The sequence below is a fragment of the Plodia interpunctella genome, chromosome 22 (assembly GCF_027563975.2).
Source record: "Plodia interpunctella isolate USDA-ARS_2022_Savannah chromosome 22, ilPloInte3.2, whole genome shotgun sequence".
Taxonomy (NCBI): Eukaryota; Metazoa; Arthropoda; class Insecta; order Lepidoptera; family Pyralidae; genus Plodia; species Plodia interpunctella.
This window is the reverse complement of record NC_071315.1, coordinates 3,285,722-3,302,279: the sequence shown is the minus strand read 5'-3', so window position 1 is coordinate 3,302,279 and position 16,558 is coordinate 3,285,722. Positions and strand designations below refer to the sequence as shown.

The following is a 16,558-nucleotide window of genomic DNA, read 5'->3' as shown; positions in this document are numbered from 1 at the left end:
TAGCTAAATACAACGGTACACAATATGTATCCTTTTAAAGTATTTAGTAGTATACTCTGTATAAGAACAATATTCTTATATATTTGGTTGAAGCATACTTTTAGCATGGAATAAGTAGTTACTCCGTCGAAGTTCATATTAAATCCATGACTTTAAGCTACTGTATGTCTTGTTTCTGTCAATAAAAAGATTACCATACAATTCTTAAGATTTATCTATAGCTAAGCTATACACATAATACTTAGATACACACAATATACATATAATCACATCTTTATCTCTTGCGGGGTAGACAGAAACAAAAGTTAACTGGTAGGACAAGGCTCTTCGATGGACTTCCTCAAATAAAATTTAGAATTTAATTTTATAGAAATCATGTTCATAATAGAGAGTCTCACACTGAACGGTTTCTCTTGAACCTCCGAAACAACACAAATGTACGTATTTTTCGGCGTCTTCCGAACAAAGTCTCATTTCAGCCACTCGGCCAAGGACACGATATAGTGTTTGTCAGACTTTCCAAACTGTTGTCTGAAAAATACACAGTTTTAACCACTAAAAAGTGAGGAATCCTGCACTTTGATAATTTAGTTAGCATGTGAAATTAATTTGTTTATTTAAATTAATAAGTTTAGTATATCGTGATGTTTATCGGTTACGATACCAGCAGGCAATGTAACCGTCTATCGACTATTCAACCATAAAGACTATCGCTTTCTCAAAAATTTGTCAGAGCATAGATGATCCGTGTCGGGTTGCTGGTGTCCATAGGGTGCGGTGTTTGTAGGCGATCCGCATTCTCCTTAACCACTATACTGTAAAAATGATGGTATCTTAGTTGGCAAATGAATTAATATGTGAATCCCATAACACAAGTCACTTGCTTCCGGTGAAGAAACACATTAGGAAACCTGCACACTGGCACTGACAATTTTCATTTGTGTGTGTATGCGATTACTTGCCACTAGACGCGATAGGTAGTCGTAAAAGAATTGTAGGTAATAACAGGTATGTATTTATTTAAGTATATAAGTATCAATAAGTTTGAGAACCCTATGCTAGGTTGTTATTTTATAACAGGAGATAGGTAGTTCGTATTCGTATTTCAGCTCGACTACAGCAAATATTTTCCAGTTGTTGTTCTGTTTGTTTTCCGTGAAATGGCAACTTGTAAATAAACAACAATGTTTTGTTTTGTTTTACAAAAAAACTTCTAGGAAAATCGCTCTTTCCCTTCGCGGTAATGACAAAGTAAGTACGAGTTTTTCAGAAGAGGAAACTGTCAGGAAGCGAAAAAAGGATTTAGTTAGTACTTCGTACGACGTTGTAGTAGTTGTAGAATCTGTGACTTTCATTTCTCGAACAATGTAGGTAATTGTTCCAGAAATGAAAGTCACAGATTCTAATGACAGTGTATGTTGCGATCCGAGACGTTTAGTTGAGAGACACAGATACAAGAGTTGTGAATCGTACTTTCCTTCGAGTGATAGTGCTTTATACGACACCTGCCTACGACTATAATAAAATAATAGAATAAAATACCTACATAAATATTTGCAACAACGTCAATCAAATATTTTCATTCGCAGTAGGTATCTATGTATTACGTATTTAAAAAAATAGAATCATATTCTTTGCCAGTCTGAATTATAAATACTTATTTTTAAAAAAAGAATACTCATTGCTGTCAATACTGATGTAACACGACGGAATTGTGTTCGGATCTGTCTAAATGACATTTGTATGCAGCGATGTTCATATTTATATCGACCGGGTTATAAATAATTCCTAAGAGGGACGAAGGATTTTCATACAATATTTCAGGCCGGGATTCCAATTATGTACTTACATTTATAAGTTCAAACATGGAAATAAATTCTTTCGGATCAGGTGTCGTAATAAATATTTGTGATAAACTTTTTCAGGATTGCGTGATTCGTAGTAGTCTCTTATATAAATAAAACCTTAGGCTTTAGATTATGGAGTATTAACAATAACTTTAGAAAGACAAACGATCATAATTTCTAGTTGGGCGGAGACAGTAAAACTGTTTACAGGGAACCTATTTTTTATTGGTCTGTTTGTAATGATTGTTTACTAATAAAGTCTACTGAAGTGTGACCAAAGTTAGTTATTAGACCATCAACAACAAAGAAAATAAATTATACACAATAGCGCGTTCCGGCTTTGCTCGGGTAAAGACATAGTAATAAATTACACACCTAAATCTTCCTTAGGATTCACACTATATATTGGTATAAACTGCATGAAAATCCGTGCAGTCGTTTTTGAGTTTATCGCGAACTTTGTTTTATAATATGTAAGGATATATCCTGAATTTATAAAGGTTTACTATTTCTATGTACATTCCTGCCTGATATCATGTTCTTATTTATGTACCTATAGAGGAACGGCCAAGCATAGCCAAAACTTTTATTACTTTTATAAGAAATCAGAAGTTTCTATGGTGTAACTATATAAACCATGACCTATTACAAATATAAATATGTATTTTTAAATCGGCAGTCATATGCTGTACTGTAATAGAATTTTTAGAATACCAGCTGTTCAACGCATAAAATTAAATAAACACTAAAACTTGTAAACAGCGAGTACATTCGATTTGCTTACAAATATCGATTGAATCGACACTTTTACGATCGGGTTATAATTAGGACCCTTCGCATCGGGAATCGGTGTTGTATCGTTAAATTATTAATGTATTTTGGAAATTACAAAATTCTCGAAAACGAATACGTATAATTACTTACAGGGCTGATTTTACAAAGATTAACTTACCACGATAGTAATATCTACCTTTCTGCACTGAATATAGTTACAATTTGATCAAAGGTAAATGTGATATTTCATATCCTTATATAATATAAAACAAACTCCCTTGCCGCGTCTGTCTGTCTTTTTGCTATAAACTCAAAAACGACATGATGTGATTCCTGAGGAAGATTTATGTATATAATTTATTACGTTTTTATCCGAGCGAAGCCCGGACGGGCCGCTAGTTTGAAATATAATATAGGTCATAGAATAAAAGGCATTAAACTAGCACACGAGTAGAAAATTTATTTTCTCAATGGGTACTTTTTACCCAAAAAATCTCAAAGCTACGGAGCGCAGTTATTTCAAATTCCAAAATAGGGTGTATTTATGTATGTTTACAGCACATTACGTAGACACAAATGAATATACCTTTCCTAGAATTAACCAACAGCGCGTGTCTGTCTCATAACGCGATCATATCCAACAATGTATCGGTTAACCGCCCGTCCGTTTATCTGTATAAACTCGTAAACTACGCACAGTAAATAGTTGGGAAACGATAAATTATGGACACGTTTCGGGATAATCATTGATGTTAGAAGCAACAGATACATACAGCTTACATTTTTATACTGATGTGATGTTCGACTGATTTCGATAATCATGAACACTTAATGCCGGCTCCATATATGTACTATCGTCGAACGCAGACGCGAAAACATGATCATTGCGTAGTTTGTATGAGTGTTTTAATTCACCGCTATAAAAAACCAGCAATGTATACCGAATCTACACTACATATGTCATAAGTCTAAGCCATAACTTAGAGACAACTTACAAACTCGGGATAAACGTTACCAAGCATATTTTACATTATAAATATTGTGCGTCAGCTGGGTTAGCAACTGGACCAGGGAACTCTTAGCAGGTGCTGTGGTCCAACTATTTTTAAATTTAAATTTGGACAATTGCCCCTAATAAAGACATGGGTATTATTTTCTTTACTAGGCAGGTTAGTTATATTGTGGCTTGGGGGGGCAGATGGACCATGGGGTCTAACTAGTAGGACGGAGCAGATGGACCGTGGGGTCCAACTAGTAGAACGGAGCAGTTGGTCCACTGCCCCGAATTGAGCAATCTGCGGGTTACAACATTTGATCCTGGTGATCATTTTGGTAAGTATTTTTTTTCAATAGCAGAGACTTGGTTTAAAAAAAAGTCTCTTTAAAAATATACATCGAAGGTTACCAATAAACAAACAGGAAATTAAAAATCCTTGTCTCACTCTTCATATATGCTTACGAAAATTAAAAACATACGATCAAACTTGAACAATCTATCTATTGGATATGTTATCTGTGGGATATGTCATGTTTATTTTGGTGAGTTGTTTATGGGCATTTGCGATCGCGAGTCGCTCCAGGTGTACGATTCAAAATGGCCGATTTTGTTCATTTATACTTGGCCGTGTAGTCCTGAAGGAATTAATATATATGATAGCGTACTTAGCTGGCTGGTACAAAATTGTGCGACACTAGGGATTTTCGACGTTTCGCAATCATTACTTATCGGCTTTAATTAAAAAAAACAAGGAAGAAATATAATATGGTCTTACTCATTTATGATACAGTTGATAGTATATTAACTTAAAACAAGGCCAGACTAAGTTAAGAACTACGTTGGCAGGACACCAACCAGCTGGGCAATTGACCACCACGGCTGCCAAATTAGTTCATGCTGAGGTAACATTTTGTGGTTAGGTAGCGTGTAGTGGCTTAACGAATTTGAAACTTTGCCCATATATCTGCTTATAGTCGTATTTCTCATAGCTGAGCGTAGTAGCCATTATGTGGAATGTAACATAGGCAACGACTACTTTGCCAATATTAATGAGTATGACTGGCTATTAACTTTTCAATTTGAAAAACTGACTGCTACCTAATATGAAATAGAACTAAAAGCAAATGTGTCTAGCCTTGATGATATTCATTTAAAAAATCTTAAATCACTTTAATTATCATTTTAACCTTCATATAGCATTTTACTTGAGCAATAAACAACGTAAAGCATCAGAATATTTTATGGGGATATTTTATAATCAAATTCCAAACTTAACCAAATTGGATTCAAAAACAAAATTTTATAGCATTTTTGCTTGAGCAATAAACAACATAAAGTATATGGATATAACAACATAATTATATAATAAGTATAATTTGAAATCAAAAACCTACCTAACCTAACAAAATCAAATTAATTTCATAGCATTTTTGCTTGGGCAATAAACAATACCAGAGCAAGAATTTCCTCATTTTATTGCCTATTAACATGCCTCTTTACTCCCAATTAGACACTTAACGAGCGAGAAAGGGTTTAATATTCCCTACAATCAAATGTATATCCCAGCTTCATACGAGAATGTGGGTAATCGTCATAAAATGGCGCCAGTTTTCTGTAGAGAGTACACGCTAAGCGTGTCACAATTAACTTCGAAAATAGTTGATATTAATAATTTAATGAACGCGTTATAAAACTTCTCTCTCTATCTTATTTGAGCGTTTTACCGGTTCCTTCCTCAGCCGTTGAGCGTTGTAGCTCAGGGTCCGCCGTGCTTTCTTACTTTTGCGACTCCACTCTCCACTCAGCGTAAAAAAAGTCAAACTTTAAAATATTGATTTATCCGTGTTTTTCGACCGGAAGACTATCTGGCATCTACCCTTCGTGGGAATACTTTTGTTGCCTGTCAGCTGCTTACTCGTATGCTATAATGTATTCATCCTTCGTATTTGATAAGATGTGGTCCTATTCTAGGGTGGAAACACACAATATATAATATTAATATGTCCCGATGAAAAGCTTTATGAGAAAATGCTCGTGCGAACAGGGCCTAAGTTACACGTACCGTCAAATCGAGAGTTATTTTAGGCCCACTGATTGTGTTTAGACTTGTAAAGTTACAGCGGAAGATTAAATTTGGCGAAGGAGTTAAATATAATGGTTAATACTCCTGAAACTTTAAATTAACTGCTGTGGTACGTTGCTAAGTTAACTACTTATGTAAATAGCACATTGAGTAATAACCTATATAAACTATCGGTTACCTACGTGTGTTGTTAAAGTTATGATAAGCATCAATAGTTCCCACTATATTAAACTCTATTATTAAAAAAATAAAGTATGGTCTGTCTCATTCTGTGATAATAACTTTCGGCTATTTTGCACACGGCTTCTGCGTGGGCAAAAACTGTTTTAAATACTTATTTTTGCATTTGTAATATTAGGATTAGGAGACAGAGTCTTCGAAATACATGGCGACCCCTCTATATTTTCATTTCTCATACTTTGAAAGTACCTATCTAGTGTAGTACCTATGATTGATCGTAAATTCATCCGAATACCGCCGAGAAAGCCTCGTCTTGGTCGGGAATACTCATTTTTATCCCTCGTGTGAATTTTAAAAATAGAAATACATTTGGCTTCGAATAAAAAGGCACGTAATGTCAGCAAGTCACATGAATAAAATATATAAGCAAGCCTAAGGGAATAGGGAGTATTACTGCACATTTATCCCGCCAGAGTACATCACTGTATGTGAGATACACAAAAGCTTTTTCGCCTTTTGCTATGACGATTAAAACGTTTATTTTAGAGTACTTTATTAATCCTTCCATTATGTAAGCATTCGTTTGTGAAAATATACAACAATGTAGCATATTCGCGTGCCGAAATATTGGGAAAAATCGTTTATACCATAAGATAAAAAAAAATCCAAAACTATGGGATACGCCCGCCCCACGCTGTAAAATTTTCGAACCAGTAAACAGTCGAAAAGAAGCTCGGAACACTTCACACGTAAAGACTTATTAAAATATGGACTTCATACAGGTAAGATCTTCAGTCAAAATCAAGTTTCTATCAGTTTATGACCACATTTGACCAAATAATGCAGAACATAACCTGAAATAGTGTTATTATTTTCGATTTAAATTTATCAACATTTTGGAAAAGATAGCATTTAACCGAACCTTGTCTAATAATATACTAGTTAGGTTAATGTTTCACATAATAACAAACGACCCATTAAATTTGTTTCCAATGACTTAGTTCCTAGAAAGAAAAAAAAATAGTTCTCTCAATGATGATGTCACAATCTATGATCGCGAAGATTTATCCCGAAATCCGATCAATAAACACGTCAGTACAGACACTCCGATCAAAGAACTTTATTTTTAGTGTCGCCATCTGTTATTCGGTCCACGTAAACAGTACATCGATTTACAGACTATAAATATTTAGAATCGATTTTTGTTACCGTTTAATATATTTTTATCAATGTACCGCGTAGGTATAATGTTTAATGTAGTTAGGAAATTATTGTTTGTTTACATGGAGTGGCGTTACATTTGCTAATAAAATAAATTCTTAGATTTCTCAGCGGAATGTTTATAAGTCTTTGGTAAATAATTATGTTTAAGTTTTATTTTTAACTGCTGTCTCATTAACAAGAAAAGTAGGAAGTAAATAACTCAATGGAAATTTAACAAGTTATGACTAAGTAAATTAAAAGAAAACCACACATAGCCGACTTTAGGGTTCAGAAATGTCTACTTATTTGGAACTCAGTTGAAAAACAACCTTTATTTTTCAAGTTAAGGTAAACGTTATCTTAAAATATTATATATTAATAGGAACGTCTACCGACAATAACAAACATAAAATACTTTAATAAAATAATAATAAATAATAGACATATTTTTATTTGACACTGGAAAAACACACATACTATTACAATATGGAAAATTTGGAACATATATCATGTGATACAGAAATATTCTTATACCTAAGTATATATAATAATGCCTAAGTACATGCAATGGCAAGTGGGCGTCTCAGTAACTCAAAAAGGCGGGTTTTGCATGAGTAAAACACTGATTTTCAGTCAGACCTTATCCGATCGTAAACGAAGTTATAAGATTTACAAATTATCGTGTTTGTACAGTATGGACAATTATAAAAATATAGATATCTTTGTATAATATATCTTATTATAATATTAATACGAAAGATAAAGTTCATATTTAGTGGGTTTAGAAGGAAAAATTATCTTTCACATTCATTTCATTCCCGTGACGCCAGAAGAATGCAATTTTGTTTGAATGCAAGCAGTCATTCATTCTTTATGGGATAATCGCCTGACACCGAAATTGTTGAAAAGTAACTACGTATAGGAAAAATATCATGAAATTAGTAGGTACTCCGTTACTCTTTCCATGAACCTATTATAATTAGACCTCTGTAACTCAAATAATTAAAATCCAGGATGTCATAAAATATGTTAGCTAATTAATAATACAATTGTACCTATTGTTATGAAATAAATAAATATGAATAAGTTTTATGAAAAACTCGCAAGATACTTTAGCTGTGAGCAAAACAGCGTAAAAAGCTGAATTATAATCTACAACAATACAAAAGCTGAATAATAATACAATAAAATAATCACTACATAAAATAAAACAAAGTCGCGCTCCGCGTCTGTCTTTTTCTAAGCTATCTTCTTTTAAAACACGCAACGGAATAAAGCTATCATAATCATTATAAAAGAACATCATCACTACATAATATAAAACAAAGTCGCTCTCCGCGTATGTCTGTTTCTAAGCTTCCTCCTTTTAAAACACACTCGGAATTTTATGCAATTATAACTGTTGTATAAACAATTTATTCACGCGAAGCCAGGCCAGGTCGCTAGTAACCTATAATTGATGAATAGATTCCGTCGAAATTTTCGCTCCACCGAGCCATTTGATTAGGGCTCCATTCAAGACCTCCATAAAGACTCGATTAGGAATCCGCTTTCCCCAATCAAGCTGTAATTATTTTACCTATTAACCTTTCTTAACCGGCTTTGCTTTTTAAGATCACACACACCAAGGGAGTAGTGATTTTTCCGTGACAGAACCACCCTAAGTCTTTTTCGTAAAGTGTGCGAAATTGATTGAAGATTGGTTCAGCAGTTAAAGCTTGAAGTTTGTTACCTCAAACATACTCACTTTCGCACTTATAATGGGTAGGATATTTGGTAAATGAGCTATCATTGCTTAGGTTATCATTTGTCAAAGCTTTTTATCTCGCTCGCTCTGTGCGAGGGGGTGAGGAGGGGTGTGGCAGGGGTCTTGTCACACGCCATACTGTTCTATTGACAGATTAATATATCTACGGCTATTGTTATTATTATTTAACCCCCGACGACAGGGAGTTATAATTTTAACGTGTTTGTGTATCTGTATGTTTGAGCATTGTAATAGCTAAACGGCTGAACCGATTTTGATCTAGTTTTTAATTTGATCTAGAATTTAATCGAGAATGTTCCGTTTTCAAAATATATGTTCAGTTGTTTGGAAATCGTTAGCTCTTTTCTAGGATAGTTTGTTACTGATAGTCGGGGGTTTCTTTAGTTATCAAACCCAAGACAGTTTAAAAGTATGTTGTTTACTATATACCATAGTAGGAGTCTCTGTACAGGATGCACAGCATTTCCTATACAAAAAGTATATTGTTCGTTAAGACCTATTTTACATCAGATTCTCAAAAAGAAAAAATAATTGCGGCAACCTAATAAATAAACCTGTTATTCATAAAACATTAGCCTTTAAACCTTAATTAAAGTTGAAACGTTCGCTAAGCCTTCAATTTAGAAAGTTTGGGATGGATAATGATGGGTAGGGAGGGTCGGAGCTGTCAAAAACCTTTGGCGTTGTTAGATACTTAATAGGATTTCAAAGGTCGTTGACAGGTATGAGATGATTGCTTGGAAAACACAAATGTACTTGGATCTATTATCGTTTCTCTCTCACACATGTTACCGATGTAATTCTCGGCTGTGAAGTCTCGTAGGCTAGAGTCCGCGTCAAAAATAATATAGTAGTCTGAAACACTCTTTAAAAAATATAACAGCACATCACGTTAGTCTGCATGAAACTCTATATCATGGCGTGGTAATAGCGACGAGTTTGCAATAAATTTGGGTAGGTTGATGTGCTGTTGACTGTACCTATTTATGTAAAAAAATCTCTTATAAATAAAATAATAATTGGTCTCAAACATCGTCGGTCTCTTTTTTCTGAATATACCAAAGGCCAAGAGGTTAACCGTGAAACTTTATCAACTTGGCGGAGCCAATTTAATGTACCTACGATGAATGAGTCCCCGGAATTCCGGAGGATTTTATTAAACTCATTTCAGTGTAGGATCTGTATAAGGAGTACTTATATGGATTTATAGAAGGGAAATGATGCTTTCACCGAAGTGAAGTGTAGAAGGCAAAGTAGCAAGGATCCTGGGCTCCGATGCTCCATGGGTGGGAAATATCGCAAATGCGATCATCGAGGTTTTCGTGCAATAAATATGTTTTTAGATTATTCCCATCTTATATCCTCGTGGATATGGAATGGTCCTATTCTAAGACGGAACCACACGCAACAATTAATACGCCTTTGCGCAACGAGTAGATGATAAATAAAATCACGATGTAAAGTCTTATTTATTTGAGTACTAAAAATTAGCAACCAAAAAAATTCATGATTTACCACATTTTATGGCACACATAAAAATATCTATAAATATGGAATTGAACAATTGAAACAATAAACGCCCTTCATAAAATGCTACCAGCAGTAAACGCAAGATGTATCCAGTTTTTATGAGCCAGGACAATTTCGTGAAAATTTTCAATAACTCTCCCGTAAAATGAACATAAGACGACTATAAAAGAAAGCTCCAAATCTCTGCCCATCTGAAACAAAAGGAGAGCCTCTGAAATATGTTGGTTAATCTTAGAGTTTTCCATTACCCGCTCAAGTTCAGAAGTCACGCCATAGACAGTGCGTAGACAAAAGCATTGACTTTTGGAATCCGTCGGGTTAGCCCCTCAGATCAGCCCCGCCCTCCGTCAACCACAACCCCCGGCTTTCCATTCATTCGTGGCCTCTAGCCCGTAGTGTGAACACGCGTATTTAGCCTCGAATACATTGTTTATCGTGTTAAAAACAAATAAACATTTGTTTAAATTAATAGTGTTTTGTGGACAGAAACGAAGCGAGAGCTCTCTACCGGTAAGTTTATTATTTTCATTAAAATATATTTAGTTTTTTCAATCACTTGTTGAAATAAACGGCTGAAAAGACAGATTATTCGTTTTATGTGAACCTGAGTGAAAAGATGGAATGTTTGCTGTCTGGGCCGATTTGTCCTTATCTACAGTGTGTGATCGCACATATTTTATTTATTGCGAATGTAAAAGTGTTAGCAGATAACAAGAAAATCTTATCCTATTCTAATATTATAAATGCGAAAGTTTGTGAGGATGTATGTGTGTATGTTTGTTACTCTTTCACGCAAAATCTACTGGACCGATTGTTATGACATTTGGTACATGGGTAGAATGTAACCTGAAAAAACACATAGGGTACGTTTTATTCCGAAATTCCCACGGGAGCAAAGCCGCAAAGCAGCAAAGAATGCTGTCCTTAAAATAATTTTAAGGAAAGCATTGAATAACAGAAAAATAAATTAAAAATATGTAGAGATGTCTCTCTAGTCAAGGTACCTATCCGTCCCGAAAAATTGTTGAGCACTAAACACATAATTAAAATAAATACAAGAGATCCACATTACAGTGGTAATAGATTAAAAGGACACACTGGCAGGTTAGAAGTAAGGACATACAAAAAAAAACATATTTTTAAAATAAAATAATTTTTGAAATTAGGTTTTCACATTTCTAATTTTAAATTAAAATTTTATATGGTAATTTCTTAAAATCAACAAAGTAATTCGGAAAGACCACTGCTGACAAGAAGTGCCTAAAGAAACTCATTTAAACAATCTTGGACCCTATCATGCCAGAAGGGCTTATCATTAAATTTTCTTACATATTTTTTTCTGTTTGTAATGGTATTTTTTTTTTTTCAACAAAGAACAAAGACTTTTTTTTATTTATGCACAGTTAATAAATTTTATAACATCACTTAAATTATAGCATGTGCTTAGTAATTTTGATTCCCGTACAAATATTACCCAAGGTTGAAATATATATGTATTTTATGTAATTACTATAGTAATTACCGTAGTTTTCTCTACGAACGTAGTTAAGTGTTGTTTGAATAATTTTAGTTAGAAAATAATTAATCGTTGTGGCATCGTATATTAGAGCTAGGACAGTAATTTACTGGTATATTTGTTATAGCGACTGTTATAATTTAATAGACTACTATTAAATTATAACATAAAATATTTTCTATCTTACAAGGACAAGTACGTATTCATTTTCAAATATTACAATATAATTTGGAGAAGTTAGACAGTATATTACTTAAACAGTATATTTAGAAATGTACTAGCTTCTGCTCGGTGCTTCGCCCACGTGAATTTCACTCATTAACAGTTAGATATTTTTCAGTATTTTTCAAATGGTGTACTGCACGTTTTTCTGCGCAAGTTAAAGTCAACGTCAAATTTGACTAGTGCTACTTACCCTAAGAGTGGTAAGTCAAACAGAAGTCGTTAAGCAGTTCTATAACAAAGTTTAACTTCGCATAGGATTTCAGCGTTTTCAATTTTCAGCTAACTAACTGTGATATCATGATTAGATTGTCTGTTGAAGTTGAAACTCCACCTTCTATCTAAAGGGTGGTTCTCAGAGCGTTTCGACCGCTGCGGCCGAAGGTTGAAAGAGTAACAAACTTACATACACACATACATCCTCACAAACTTTCGCATTTATAATATTAATAGAATTACAATAAAACTTTGACGTGAGACGACAAGAGTTCGTAGCATACCAGTGTCCTATGAGCCTCTGGCAATAAGCTACGACGTCGCTACGAAAATAGCTACGAGTCTACGAAATGAAGCTAAAAGGGATGGATCTCAGAGCGTTTCGACCGCTGCGGCCGCGCTGTCGAATTACGATCCGTCAATTTTCTTGAGGAAGGAATAATTTCCAAAATCAACCATTCACGAAATTTACATTATCACAGTACAGGGGGCTTACCATCATCTTTTAATGCGACCCAATTCAGGGCTTAAACCGATCTGCATCGTAAATTCATTTTTAATACGAATTTAATTCATTTCAGGTTCATAAATCGATCTGCGCTGCATTTGAATCGTTCCGTAAAAGTTGATGGTAAGCCTGCAGTTACTTATTTTAGAGTCAGATAGTAAAACAAATTCTTGTCTATGTTAAAATTTGAAAAATTGTAATGACAATGCGACCGTAGCAGTCAAAACACACTGAGAAACATCCGTCATCCATCGCCGTCCATCGTAGAAAATAAGCAAAAATTAATTATAATTACGTAGTATAAAACAAAGTCGCTTCCCGTTGTCTGGCTGTCCCTATAAATGCTTCTTAGATCTTTAAAACTATGCAGCGGACGGATACATTGTGTGATTTCTGAGGAAGGTTTAGGTATATGAGTTATGTAGGTTTTACCGTTCTGTGTCAGTTTTCAAGAGGTCATTTTACTTTATATATTACTAGCGACCCGGCTTTGCTCGGGTTAAAAAACGTAACATTTCACAAACTACAACATTTCCAAAGAGGTTTGACATCAGGCAAGCGGCCGGCTGTAAAATCACAGTTGAATCGTCTGCCTGACTGGCACTTTGAGTCGCTACCTACATTGATTAATATGCGAGGAATTTGTGTATCTCGATTAACTATTCAATGAATTTGTATCTGGCACTGTACTTGAGCTTTATAATTATGTACAATACGGAGCTTAAATTGAAATCCTGAGAGAAAAGTTCAGAAGTGAAAGTTTGAATGAGACAGCTGTTGCGGCAACGCAGGAGTTGCAAATTGTCACTCGCCCAGCGTCCTAGGTGAGCGACGGAATGCTGAGCGACGCGGCGCGACGCTAAGCGTGTGCGAGGGGTTACGTCAACAAAATTCCAACAGCCTTCTTTTTCCCACTGTTTGGAAATATCTAAATGAATCGCCATCGTTCTCACGCCATGCCATCATGTTTGGTGCCTTACGAAACCAGTTTCGACTTGCAACTTTTCTTATTTTATCGACCAATATACCAACTAAACGCGTACGTGTGTTGATTTATTTGTCACCTGCGTTCATGCTTTATCTATTCGTCCCATTATCATTACTCATGATTTTCATCATCAAGTATTTCGTCAGTTGTTTCCAAAAAGTCTGGCACAAAATAATCGTATAGGTTTTGATATTTTTTTCGAGTTTGTGGCACTATCGCAGTGTTGCTCTGATATATTCCGTTTGTCGCTCACCTAGGACAAGGGGAAAGTTAGAGCTGTAATGCCAACACAGAAGTTGCAAATGATCGCAACTCTGGGTTCCGCACGTACGGTAGTTTGCTATCTATGCCAATGACATCTTTTGACGACAAGAGCCCTAATTAACAACGGAGGTCGTATTTTCAGGCTAAATTACTAGCTTCAGTCAATCCGCAATACAAGTTTATTTGTTAGATAAATTAAAAAACCGCCGACTTTCAATATTCATTTCGCTACAGCTTTTGAACGGCTGAACTGATTTTGATCAAACATATCTAAAACCATTGCATAAAAATTAGCTATCAAATAAAAAAAAAAACAGCATCCAAATCGGTTGATGAGCTACGGTGCCACGTACACAGACAGACAGACACACTTAGCGGTAAAACTTATAACAACCCCTCTTTTTACGTCGGGGGTTAAAAAGGGCCAAGAATAATAAATACCTATTTTTTCTAACTCGGATTTGAAAATAAAGTTTGGATGCGTTTGCTTATGATGATAGATCTTTCTTCTTATAAGTCCTCCCTGTTGGATTGTCTGTATAGAAAATTAGTTAAGGGATAAGTACGCCGTTTTTCGCATATGTACTGTACACCCATTTGTTTTTGATGCAATAAAGATTTATATTTATCTCGGACAGGAAAGCGACAGGCCTGTATATACGGGACGTGTGGTAATCCTACACATAATTACACTGAACTACTCAGGTTTCTGAACGGAACCTCGCCGCCTTACCAACTTTCCACACGAATCGGGTGACTTCATTAATTGTATTTGACGTAAGGTTTTATGTTACCAGAATAACTCAAATGTTATGTACATTTGAGTTATTTTGGTAACATAAAATCGACACACGTGAAATTCTTAAAAAAGGGCGTGAAAAAATTTTATTCGCGCGGTGACCACTTCCCATTAGGTGAGCCGCATGTCTGTTTGCTTGCCCAGTATTATAAAAAAATAACTTTTTGCCAGTAATAGCCGACAATAAATGTCTACCTACATTTATTGTTGCTTGAGTTTGCTCTCACCCGCGGGATCGAGCTATATTGATTTTCTCCTGTGACTTTTGATATTCTCCTGTGTCTCCCACAGGACTACCGCTGTACTGAATCAGATATCTGTCTAATAGACAGATTTCCAACTGTTTCCCAAAGGGTTTGAATAGACAGTACCTATTCAATACCTTTGGGAACAAAAGGGGCGTTAAATTTCACATTCTGTCTACGTGTGACATTTAATATCTATTAAATGATCTTTTTGACAATCGACAGGTTGACACAAAAATAGTTTTATTGTTAGGTGTAATCAGGTGGGTTCACGCCCGCGTCTTAAACACAACTTCTTTTCAAGTCCAACTGACAGACAAACACTGATAAATTACATATATAATAATTTAGACCAGTACGTAAACAACAGTGCAAATAGTTTATCCGAATCACTTTGACAATGCGTCTTCTCTTCATAAGAGAAGGTAATGCGATTCACAATATAAGACAATGAGCTGCGCGTGCAGTGGACTTTTGTACAAAGGCCCTGTCAAGTGAGTTTCACCTGGCCTCGCAATCACTTGGCCAGCGCTAGACACCCCCGCAAGTGTAGCGCTAGTGCTCGATCGAGTTTTGCAGAATACCAATTTAGCCATTTCCGCGCGGATTCAGAAGTGAAGTTTTGACGTCTCTTCAGAAACACTGCTGTTAACCGACACAGACGAAAAAAATATTGACTAGTGCTCTTTTATTACACCACTTAGGCTTTGAATTGAAGATTAGTGACATTTGATTAACTAAAAGCTTATAAACTAAGTGTTGCCAGTTCACACGCCATGCTCGCGTGCCCCGGGAGCCTTGACCGTCAGTTCTTATTAATATTTCTTGAAGATAGCGTTGGAATTACCGCATTCGTTTAGCCCACACGCTAACCTACTGTCTTTTGGTAATAATATTCAAAAAAGTAGCTGTTACACCTTTTGAAAGAACACTCTGACTGCTATGGGCCGAGACGGGTGGAAAAGTAAAGGATAGATCTATGCCCACAAAAAAAACTGTGATATACTAATGAACAAATATACATGACGAATCTATAATGGGTTGGTAATAGGGAGAATACCGTCAAGAAGGATATATATCCGTCAAGACTATTTGTCTTGACAGATAAGGATGCCGAAGACCGTACGAAGTGGAGAAGAAAAAGTAGGAAAGCGGACACTGGGCTCCGACGCTTAACGGCTGGAGGCTACCAATAAAAATAAAAATTTTATATTACGTTATTCGTAATTTTTAAGTTTTATGTAAGGTGGAATCCAATATTTACACGAGACCGTGTCATTTGTCCTTTTTCCAAGGTCATTAATATGAAGACATGATATATATTTATCGTGATTCGACGCGACAACCAAGGAAATAATATATGAACATCGATCGTGTTATATGCCAGCTGAGCTTGACTTCTAGAAATCTAGAATGTT

General features: G+C 35.2%; 1 protein-coding gene across 2 annotated transcripts in view; it reads left to right on the top strand.

Moving 5' to 3' along the window:
• Nucleotides 1-10,753: 10,753 nt before the first annotated feature.
• The window catches only part of Cbp53E (Calbindin 53E), a 39,323-nt gene continuing 33,518 nt past the window's right edge, over nucleotides 10,754-16,558 (top strand). Inside the window, exons 1-2 of one of the 2 annotated variants that reach the window (XM_053762221.1) lie at nucleotides 10,759-10,892; nucleotides 12,918-12,967. The gene's annotated coding sequence lies outside the window, so the exon portion shown is untranslated. Of the gene's footprint in view, nucleotides 10,893-12,917; nucleotides 12,968-16,558 lie in introns of both variants that reach the window. The other variant, XM_053762223.1, reaches the window with a different exon arrangement.